This window comes from Labrus mixtus, chromosome 19, assembly GCF_963584025.1.
Source record: "Labrus mixtus chromosome 19, fLabMix1.1, whole genome shotgun sequence".
NCBI classification, from domain to species: Eukaryota; Metazoa; Chordata; class Actinopteri; order Labriformes; family Labridae; genus Labrus; species Labrus mixtus.
Window position 1 is genome coordinate 4,935,019 of NC_083630.1, and position 12,205 is coordinate 4,947,223.

General features: G+C 41.4%; 1 protein-coding gene across 5 annotated transcripts in view; it reads right to left on the reverse strand.

The window, feature by feature from the left end:
* mpp7a (MAGUK p55 scaffold protein 7a) overlaps positions 1-12,205 on the reverse strand; it is a 147,675-nt gene that overhangs the window by 129,532 nt on the left and 5,938 nt on the right. For 2 of the 5 annotated variants that reach the window (XM_061064136.1, XM_061064134.1), the window contains one exon: positions 7,196-7,239. The exons of the other annotated variants lie outside the window; for them this stretch is intronic. The gene's annotated coding sequence lies outside the window, so the exon portion shown is untranslated. The remainder of the gene's footprint in view (positions 1-7,195; positions 7,240-12,205) is intronic. 5 annotated transcript variants of the gene reach the window in all.

Below are 12,205 nucleotides of genomic sequence, written 5' to 3' on the forward strand. Positions count from 1 at the left end.
TACGTTTTGTTATCATAATGGTCACTGCCAAATATTATTTTTATCCTTCAGAGTATTTTTTCAGTCTATTGTTTGGTTTAAGATGTCATATATAGTTTACCAGACTTCAAATGCTGTTACCTTGACCAAAACATGTAACGATATCAATTGAATATACCTGTTTTACAGAATCTAAAGTAAGACAGAGAAATTGGAAGAACCTTACATTTTAAAGGCTGCAACTACACACTGTGTGGGGTTTTGCTTTAAAATTAAAATAAACAACTTCTAGGATAAATTCATTCTCAAAACATCTATTTATTCCTTTTATCCAATAGTGGAATCACCTAACATAACTATCTTCTAAATAGCTTTTTTTTCCTGCACATAATGTCGCTGCAGGAGGGAGGAGCTGAGGGATACTGAACAAATATTTGAATATCATCCTGCTCAGACTGCATTAGACACAACACCTGCGTTTGACAGCCGAAGATGTTCAGGACAGAGGAGGAAAGAAACAGGATCTAGATGAAGCACTAAACAACTACGCTCAGCCGTCATCAGGTCTTTGTACATTCACATTGATTCCTTGACTGCGTAGTGCGCCATATTGGTGTCTGTGCTTTTGGAGTTGCAGAAGCACATCACAGCAGAAAGCGCCACATGCACACACAGTCACCCCCAATGTCCACATCAAGCAGCAACCTCTGGTCTGGAGAAATGAAGCCAATGTGGAAGTGCAAAATCCTGCAGTTCGTTGAGTGTCCGCAAAAAAAAGCTGTTTTTACAGCAAAAAGAAACATGTTTACAGCCTGGTAGAAAAAACGAAAGAGGTCTGATTAGTTATTGTCATCACTGGCACACACTGTACGGGGGATTCATTTTTTTTAACAGCTCTTTGTTGATTTTGAAAACGATTTGTATTAACCATAGTTAGGCACGTAGCTGACATGATTGACAGGTGGGCGCGATGTAGAGTGAGAGGCATTTCACACTTCGCTCAGCAGCACCCCATAATGTCTTAATAAGTCTGCTGCATTTTGCCATTAACTCATTAATTCTGCTAATCTTACAGCAGAATCAAACGCTTACCTGCAGGTTTTATTAACCTCACAGATTTAAAGAAAAATATTGCTGAATGTGTCATCATAAGCCTTTCTTTCCTGTGCTTCAACTGCATCTCTTGCTGCCGGTAATTCTGCACCCCTGAGAACGGGAACAAAACCAACAACGGGCGAGTTATTACATGCAATTAGCAGTTTAGAGTGTGAGACTGTGTGAAGCTCAGGGAGAAGGACAAACAGAGAGTATTTACTCAGAGATCAGCTGAGGTTTATGTTCAGGAAAGTAGCTCGACAACTTTCTTCTATTGAAGTTCACCCGAGGCAGATTACTGGGAAAAGAGGACAGGATGATTAAGAATAAAAATACCATCAAATTAATTATCTGCGTACTGAATTATTGCATCAGGGGGCCTCAGCCTTTATCTCTCAAAGGGCTCGACCAATTAACACATTCCTCCATCCCTCTAGTGCAAGATAGTCTGATGAAAACTGGAAACAATGGTGTTTGTCGGCCCATGCTCCGGTGCCACTCTTCATTGAGTGCAGGCTTTGGTTGCTAGGATGGAGAGCGAGTAGGCATGAAGACAGGAAGAGGCAACCGAGTATCACAAAGGGCGCCACTAACTCTAAATGTGACTCACCTCATTTAAATATTAAGTCTTTAAAAGGGGAGATCCGGGAAGAAAGAGTAAATCAAGTATGTTGAAAAAAAGAGCTTGTATTTACCACTCACATGCTCATTGTTGTTTCAAGTGTCTGACAACATAACAGAAGGAACCCCAACAGAGATAGACCTGCCTATAGCCCCGTTTCCACCAAGCAGTTCAGTTCGTCACAGTACGGCCCGCATTTTGTGGCATTTCCACTATCAAAAGTCGGGAAAGGTCCCCAAATTACCGTTCTGTACCGTCCTACTTTTTGCTACCCTTCTGTTGGGGTGCAAAGTCTACCGATCCGACCCTAAAAGGTGGGGCTAAACACTGCAGTCCGTTGATTGGTCGAAAGAATCGTCACTTCCTGTGCGACAGCGGTAATAAAGGACGGCTGTATTTTTCCTCGCGGCCTCGTCTGAAACAAAGCTTCATTGCGTTTTGTAACAAAGAACCAAAAGCCAATGAGAAAGACCACGACCTGCTGGATGTCCTCCATTGTTGCTCTTTGTTTACTGTGTCACGTTCTTCTTTCTTTGCGGGGTACACTGTGTCGCGCTGCTATGATGTCACGCTATTACGTAGCTGTCGGGATATTGGCATCAGGCTTACACGCCGCCTACCAAAAAAAAAAAAGAGTACGGTAACTACGGTTGGCTGTGGAAACGCAAACAGGATCAGGCTTTACCGATCCAAACCGCACCAAACTGTACTGATCCATACTGGACCGCTCGGTGGAAACAGGGCTTTTGTGAACCAGAAACCACCAGAGTTCAGTGACAAAATCCTCTAATCATCCAAACTTGAGGCACATCAAGGGTCACAAATATATGTTAGTATAATTACTTCAATCCCAAGTTTGTGTTCCCATGCAGAGCAGAAGTTTAGTCCTCCTCAGTATGATCCCTATTGTCTCTGACAGCAGAAGTGGTGAGGCAGCACCTGTTAGCAGCCACATAATCACACACACACACACACACACGCGCACACACACGCGCACACACACGCACACCTCTCAATTCAATCTACCCATCATCTTCATCATCATCATCGCTCACTTTAAATGAAGCCCTCTTATCTCAACTGTACTCCACATTACACACACACCCACACCCACACACACACACACACACACACACACACACACACACACACACACACACACACACACACACACACACACACACACACACACACACACACACACACACACACACACACACACACACACACACACACACACACACACACACACACACACACACACACACACACACACACACACACACACACACACACACACACAGCCTGCACTTCCTCCTCCACTCGAGCGGAGAGGTATCACTTTTCTACTGCAGCCTGTCTCTCAACTCACTGCTGCTTTGTCGGGGAAATCGGAGACAAGGGAGGCACTTTGTTGAGCCTGGAACAAAACAAAACTCTCTTAAAGATACAAAAAAAACAGAGGTCACTGTTTTTAAAGTTCACACAAAGAAAGACCAAAATCAATATGAAAAGAAGTGAGATAGAAGGAGAATTGAATTATTAAATATAGGTTTTCCCCCTTTTCATGCTTCATCATGTGTTGTTACAGGGAAGTTAAGTTCTGCAGAAGTGAAAAACAACAGAATAAGAATGTCATGCAAAACAATACTGCATTATATGTTATCCAGTTTGTTTTAGCAAACCAAACCCTGACATGTCATTTTGGTCACAAACACAACCAAAGCGTGGTTCAGTTCTGCTGTTTGTCTGACCTGAAACTACTTTTTCAGTGAGGAGCCTCTGACTTGGTACACATAAGGAGGGAGCCGCCTGGTTCATGAACTCTGCAGATGCTAAATAAACAACCCTTTCAGTCTGGAGATATCCAGCTGCTGGCTCAGAGAAGAGACTGAAGTCATCGCTGATCAACATGTTACTGTTTTATGATCCGTTGTAAAAATGTAAACCCAAACTCACTTTGCTACAATATTACCAAGCTACATCTCCAGGTGCCAATAGGGAGAAGGCATGTTTGTATTACACTGAATCCTTTGGAAATTCTTAAGATAACATTTTCTTGGATGTAACGTCATCATTTGGCTGAGAAAGTCCAGAGACTCTGGATGAGTCAGTGGAGGAGTACATGGCTGTTATCTTCACTGTGAATAAGATAATGTCAAGGCTGAAAATGATCTCCTCATGAAAATGAGCAGATCTTTTTAGCAGACATCTTCTTTTATGTAAAAACTGCTTTTTTTGCCAGTCATGTGTATGTGACTTCTGGTGTTCCTGGAGCCAGTCTCAAGTGGACACTCGAGGAACTGCAAGTTTGGGGTGTTTTGCATTATGTGCTTTTACAAGAATGCAAATGTTATAACTGCTTTTAACTTCATGATCCTCTCCTCAGATACAATCTCTCCTTCAAATAAATCCACATGGAGCCACTGTGAGGCTCCTGCCTGAACCCTGGGAGGGTTAAACACACCACATGCCATAACAAAGACACATTATTCAGTATGATCAAGGTATGTTACTGCAGACGTCACACACCTGTGTTACAATATATGTAGTAACAGAACACACACATTACACAAGCTTTCTGGCTCTATCTTTACTGACCCTGACATCACTGATACTTCTTTTTAACAAAGTGCACACCAGGAAAAAGCATAAACATTGTGTATTTAAGTTCTTATTCACAAATGTCATGAACATTGACTCTCCATTTGGTAGATTTTTCATCCCTTTTTCCTTGAGAAGAGAATTAGTAGAGGTCTACAAAATCCTTCCCAGTTACAAAAGCTGAACACACCCTGAGCAGATTGAAGTTCATCGAGTTCTATCACAGGAATGTGTTTCATTTCTTAATCAAATCAATATATTAACACATTTCCAGGCCAAATCATATCCACATTTCACAAGAATCCAAACACTGAGGTTGCTTTTTTTTTCACAATATCAACCAGTGACAGAAGAAGACCGTAATAGAAGGCTTACACATTCACACCAATCAAACTCACATGGAGATAAAGAAAGAATTCCTCCAGAAAAGACACAAAACAGCAAGGGAAGGAGGGGGAATGTAAGGCTATCTGATTATAGAAAGTATAAATGACACAATGATTGAACAGAATTACTCGCTTGACCTGAACTAAACATGCTACAGCCTAGCTGAGAGTGAGGCTACATTAACATGGATTCAGACAGACATGACAGATAAATCAATAAACTTGTGTTTGATGGGAGCAGGACACGTGAGGCTGGTGGAGGATGCATTTCTGTTCTTTTCAGTTTCATATTTTGACCAATGCTGCCCTGAAGAACACTTTTCGTAGACTAAAAGATTTAGTTTGTTTTAACCCCAACCAGAGGATGTTTTTTTGTGTGCCTGCCTGAAATGCAACAATTGTCCTCTGTAGAGAAGGCAACTCGACTAAAAGGGTGCACAACACAAGAAGCTGACAGACCTATCACAGATCAGTGGGTGGGACCTCACTCCCAGAATCGAAACTTAACGTCCGCCATCTTGCTTGGAAGCTTTGCTAACAGGCTCCTTGGAGAAAGTTGAGAAGAACTAAAGTATGATAAAAGTATGTTTCAACTTCAAACTGATATGGATGAAGGGGATTTTGAAGGTCTTACACTCGAATCGGATGTTCGTGGCTATCTCTGCAATAGAATAGAATAGAATTACTTTATTGATCGAAAACTGGGAAATTGTGGTGTTACAGCAGCAGGTTATCCAACACACAATATTAGCAAATAAACACAATATAATATTAAATACAAAGTAAATAAGCACTAAAAATATCAAAACTAAGAATGAGAATATATACAACCAGGATTTAACTAAGCATTACAAGCCACAATATAGAGACGAGGCGGCTGCTGCCGACAGTCAGGTCTTATGACAGAAGACCTGTATTTATTAATCCAGGAACATAAAGGCCTTAACTGCTGTGAGGTCTCCATGCCCCCATATACCAGAGAAGGGCTTTGTGATCCTATAGACAGACTGTTTCATAAGCTAAGAACAAGATCCACAAGAACCTGTGAGGTAGAACAAACTACAGTACAGTGGATAAAGCTATCATGTAAATCTATGCATTAGTGTATACCTTACCATGAGCCACTAAGTTTATTGTTATTCCAAACATTACACAACCTGCTCTTACTGTTTATTAGTTCCTCCCTCCGCCTAAAGTTGTGCTACTCAGCAACACCAGCTGCTGCAGTGTTTGTGTGGGAGGAAATATGCTCCGTGTTGGACCGTTATAATTGAGAACCATCACTAAGTCAGCTAGCACTGTAAAGTAGTCTGAAACACAAGCTTAAGATTGCAAACTGGCCTCTTGTATTACATTTTACCCCTATCTGACCTCTTCCCAGTTAGCTGACTGGGCTAAATGAGGTATTCTCTGACTGTGCAGAAGCTTTGGAGCATAAAGAAAACCAGTGGGGTCCAGTTGGGAAACTCCCCTGAAGGAAGAAAGAATGATGTTACATTTTTACCAAAGATTGACTTTCATTTAGAGTTATACCTCCAGGTTTGTTTTGACATTTCTGAGAGTAGTAGTGCACAGATGGCTGATGATGCTCTACTTATTTTCTCTGGTAAAGGAGAATTAAATGTTAATGGACTTTTAACAGGTTAAAAAAACTGTAATATCAGGCAAACCCTGTCCCTGTCCTTTTGCTGACCGTTTGACTTTCTGTTGTGTTGTTGAGTTAGCTCTCAGCAAGATCCTGACAAATGATGGCCGACATTTCCTATGTCGTTTCCCGTTGGACTGACAGCATGGTTTCTTTTGGCGATGTTCTCACAGAATATATAAACTTAATTATAAAGAACAGAGAAATTAACCAGCATTAAAACTGATGTTTGTTGACTTTGCATGTCACTCTCAGGTGGATGGGTTGGCGACTGCCTCACATGGCAGATTTTCTCCTCATGATTTTGGAGCTTTAACACTCAGTTCCCTCCATCGTGTAAAGAAGCAGCCTGTTCCACAGTGGCCCACTGGCACACAATACTCCTCTGTTCACAGGATGCCAAAAGGTCCAGTCATCGCCCTCCATGCCACCCCTCCCTACCCCTCCTCTGCTATCTGTGTCAGTCTTTTCTCTACGTATCTGTCTTTCCCTGCTGCTGATGCTCGGACGGATTAGCATCCAGTGGCTGAAGGGACGACTTCAGACAAAGAAAGAGTCGCTTTGTCTTTGGTGCCGCCGACCCAGGAAGTAAGAGAGGAAACTGGGAGGACAGAAAACGCATGACAAGAGCCTTTGTAATGACCAATTTTCAAGAGTTTCAGGATTTCGGAGGAGCTATGAAAAACTAGCAGCATCCTGCTAGTTCATTAAAGTTCATTAACCCTCAGTATTCTGCAAAAGAGATGCTTTATCGGAAGCCACATTCCACCTGTTATGATGTGGTGGCATATCTTTAAAAGGCTTCAAATACCTTAACTGGTGTTTAGATAAGCTCAGAAGTTATGCTGTTGGCAAATTACAAACTGTGATCAACCATGCTGGGATGTAAATCTGGTTTCTGTTTAGGTCTGATACACATGAATGAAGATAAAGTTAACTATAGCTACTCATGTTTTGAGTTATCCAACAACATTTCAAAATACAACAACAGGCTTTTAACATATCATAGCATACAGAAACTCTGTGACTCAGTGAACCTACAAACCTCATCCTGTGGAGTCTATTTATTCAAACTCTATTCAAAACTTAACCAGCTCCACAAACACCACAAAGATATGGTCCTTATCATTCCAGACGCAGTAAACTGCTCCTGCACACTTTTGTTTGAACACCATGTGTCCTCTGTTATCCAAAGCTAACTTTAAATATCACATGTTAAATCCACCAGAGTCAAACCTCCACACAGAGGCCTCCGCATGAGGACACTTAGTAATTAGTGGTGAGCATAGGGAGGAGTTAGCAGAGGAGGGCGTCATTTGATATGAGGACACCCTATGATTGGCTGCAGAGAGTGATTACAGCTGCTTTAACCTAAAGATGTCTTCCTAAAGAAAAGGCAGATACCAAATTACATCTGTGGTGCCAAAGGCTCAAATTATGGCAGCAGCACATGTTGGGTATGTTTTATCTACGCCATCTGAAAGCAGCTTTTGGATGTATTTAGACGAGTGGTAAAACTGATTGTCATTAACTTGTATTTCTTTTTTTTTTTTTAGAAATGTGTGTTGACACAACAAATAAAGTTAAGCCAGCAGCAGTTTAGGTCTGGTGGTTAGGAGACCAGTATTTCCCCTACCATTATATTAGGGGGGCGGCCCGCCCCCCTTGAAGGTCAAGTAAAAAGAAAAACATTTTTTTTTAAAGATTTATTTTTGGGCTTTTTGTGCCTTTATTGTAGAGATAGGATAGTGGATAGAGTCGGAAATCAGGGAAATAAGTCATTTAAGGATACCTTTCCAATAGAAAAGGACAGCTGTCATTAAAAGTAACACATGAACACCAAGATTCCTTCAAGTGTTTGTGTCAGCATGTCGGTGGCGGTGAAGCGCTTTGAGTGCAGGCTGATGCACGGCAAGGGTAGAGAACACACAGGGAGCCAGTAAGGCATTTGATTGGTACTTTCCATCCAGACCTGCACCAAAGTGATGGGTCAGAGTTCCCAGCTAGAGACAACAGCTGTTTTTCAGTCCTTTTTCAGAGCACACAATTTATTGACCGTCATTGAGATTAATGGAGGTGTATCTTAACGTTTGTTCATTTATTCCCTGTGTTTCTTATTTGACTGATGAGTTGTAAAATCAGTTAACAGGTTCAAGCCATCTGATTGGCTTTTCCGAAGCTGCATTATCTTAAACTCTCTCTGTCATCTCAGAAGACATGATGAGACTGATCCCGTTAACCAGACTTGGTCCAAGTCTTACTACTGCAGGTTTTGAGCCTCTAGAGTTAGAAGTGGATGACTAAGATGGACATGTAAGTAATAGTGGACATGGGGAGGAGAATGTGTGATTTTAAAGTAACTTAAGAGAGTCAAGAGTCTCATTGGTTTAGATAGCCCACACTCCCACCTCTTGTCTGCCATCAACCAGACTGAATAGTTCAAATCACCAGGGCCAAACCATCAAAGAGTGATGATTGCATAGTTAATGGTTCTAATGGGTTGTTGTGAAGGGGTATTCACAGTTAAACTGCTGTAATTGCACTCAATGAGCAATGGGGGAATAGACAGAGTGTGCCAAGAGGACTATAGAAGAATGAACGCTTGTCCTATACATGCACACACAAACATGGACACACAGAAGCTACCCAACATGCTTTCAAGTTCAGAGACAAAAGCACACACACACACACACACACACACACACACACACACACACACACACACACACACACACACACACACACACACACACACACACACACACACACACACACACACACACACACACACACACACACACACACACACACACACACACACACACACACACACACACTCCCTCGAAAACCAGTGCTGCTGTCTGGAAAGACTCCCTGCCAACTTAGAGAATACAGGCGGCTGAAAGAAAATACTTCTTTGGCCAATCAGCACTATTTCCAAAGACTAGAGGCCTCTGCAAGACCCCACCCAGTGTTTTATGAACCGAGCATACCAAACTACTCAGACTACTTTCTTTCTGCTGCAAGTCATGAAATCATTGATTGTGCAGTAGCAAGGTCAATAGTGCAAGGTTGAGTCGACAGACATCTGGAAACGAGGCATGGTTAACTGACTGCAGCCACCCACAGAGTTAATGTGTCTCAACAGTATTACCCAGATCTTCCACCAGATACGCGTGCATTGCGAGTCCGCTCCGCTACATTAAGGCTGCGTGCACCCTCGTCCATCAACACCCACAGGCTGCGTTCTCAGTGCGCAGCACGGGGCAGCACAGCCGGACAAACGAGTTCCACTTCCAACTGTGCAAGACAATATGATGTATGCGGTATAAAACTCTATATAAACCTCATAAACACATAAACAAACACACATATGGTCATTGTTCTGAATCTTCAACATGGAGTGTTTAATTCAGAAAATTAACCGGATGTTTCGATGTTGTTTTGGTGTCTGACTTCCCGTCCCCCTCTTATCTTTTCTGAGGTAAATTGATGCCCCGAGCTCCTTCATCCGTCAGATGAAGCTACCTTCAGATTAATGTTTGTCAGTTCAGTGGTGAAAACATTTTTTGGGATTTACTTTTGATTTGGACAAGCTGCAAACACCTGTGTCCCGTAAAACATGAGGAACAGCAGTAAGACATACTGTGCTTTATAGCAAATAATCTCTTTTTTTTATTTTTTATTTATCTCATTATTTATCGTTGTCGCAACAGAGGACAATGTAATAGCACATCAGGTATTTTGTCCTATACTGCAGCCCTACAGTATTTCACATCTAAAACCAAGTATTAGTCTCCAAAACCCCTCATCATTTTGTCACAGCTGATATCTGAAAATGATTCATCAGTCCAGATATAAACCATGCAGCCGAATAAGCAACATCCAACATCAGTGATGATTCTTTACCGTGATGTTACTTTCACCTTACTTTACAGCACTCTCTCTAAACGGCTATTATAATGCTTAAAAAAATAACTTCTACCTCCATCATGTCATGCAGGCCAGTCTCTCACAGTAGCAAGTAAAGAGCAGATGGTGGTGACATCAGTGTGTAGTGTATTACAACATAACTGGGTTCTCATTTCCAGGAGATGAATTACAGTTGATCTCATGGTCAAGTTACTGTCACTGTCATCTTTAGAGATCAAGGCATGGAAGGAAAACATGTGTCACAGGACTGGTGTACGGTAACTAAGCTCCCCAAGTACCCCAAATATCAACACAGGCTACATGAATACTGCGACCTCGAGGTCCATTAATACAGCACCGGATACTCGTCACTGGCAGGCGACACAGATCCTCTAATGCTGATGCCGCAAACTGGGAGCTGTGAGGTCGGGTGGCAAAAATACCGACCTTATTTTCAAACATATTGCACTTATTTGTATGCTGAATTCAGAGGTCCCTTAAATACATTTTCCCCTGGCATCAGCATTCACCAACTACAATTACACATATGATGTGGTTGCTGTGATTTACAGGACAGCCACAAACAAGCAAAAAACTTCAGCCTATTTTGGCTCTGCTCACTCAAAGTATGTTGAATTATTCACAGGGCTGCCATAAGGAGAATGAGTGTAGTAATGCTAGGCAGGACCCGTGCATGGAAAACCCTCATAAATAAAACAGCATTAGACAAATAAACTGGGGTCAGTCAAGTGAACCCACTCCCTCCCTATGGAAGACTATAGCCTCCACTAACAACTGACAAATTGGTTACAAGCTGTTAGGCCTACAACGCGTCTCTTCTTGGTTGTGCAACATTTTCTTTAAACAATGTGTGTTGCTTAAAACAATGGACTCACAAAATGCCCCAAACATATAATTTGCAAAAATGATGATCAATGCATTTTTTGTTTACAACAGCAGCTTGTTGTACAACTGTGTTTCCAAATGCAAACCACAGTTATGCTCCAGATGTAGCTGAAAAAGACGAACACTGTTCTTTACAGTATCAGATTTAAAGTTCTTTATATTTACGATGGGAATGTTTTTAAACCCGGAACCTGGATTGTTTTAATACTTTCTGGTCTTGAAAGATTTCAACCAAGATCACTTCGGTCAAAATTTGCTGCAATGGATGTCATTTTTATTGGGGTGGGGGGGGTCACGTCTTATCATGCTTCATTTTTAACTTCTTCTTTGGCCATTTAACTTACTTTGTTGTTGCTTCATCATGACTTCACACAGTGAAACTTTTTGCCATAAGCGGCACTGTGAGGAGTCATGCATGACGTAGTGATGCAGTGAGTCAAATTTTAAATTTAAATTTAAATATAGACATTTCAATTTCAAAGACAAAGCAATTTCCTAATCATAATAATGTGTATTTTGTCCCATCCCTTATTCTTAGTGTCAAATAACACATCAGAAAGGATCCCCATGGAGAATGGCCTACAGATTTTTAAGAAGAAGAAATACTTTATCGATCCCTCAAGGGGAAGTACATTTTTTACACTCTGTTATTGAGACATTCACACAGATAGAATGAATACACACATGCACGAACTGGATTCCATGGATATGCACTATGCCTTGCTCAAAGGCACCATTAGGAAGAGATCTGGCACCTCTCCAGCTAACAGATCAATTTCCAGCAACTCTCATGTTCTGTAAGGAAAGAATTACAATTTCAAGGAATTGAGTCAGGCAACTTCGAAGAAAGCAGTGTAACAGATGTGAAAAAAAAAAAAGGATAATCCTCAGAAACAAAAGGTTTTCAGGGAACCTTTCCCTTAATGTTACCAGACACTAAAAAAATAAACATCCCAGTCTGCCAGTGGCAAAATCTTTCATTTTACAGTTCTGTGAAGATTTTATTTATGAAACAGACTGAAATGAATGTTGATGCCTCTTTATTACCGTCTGAAG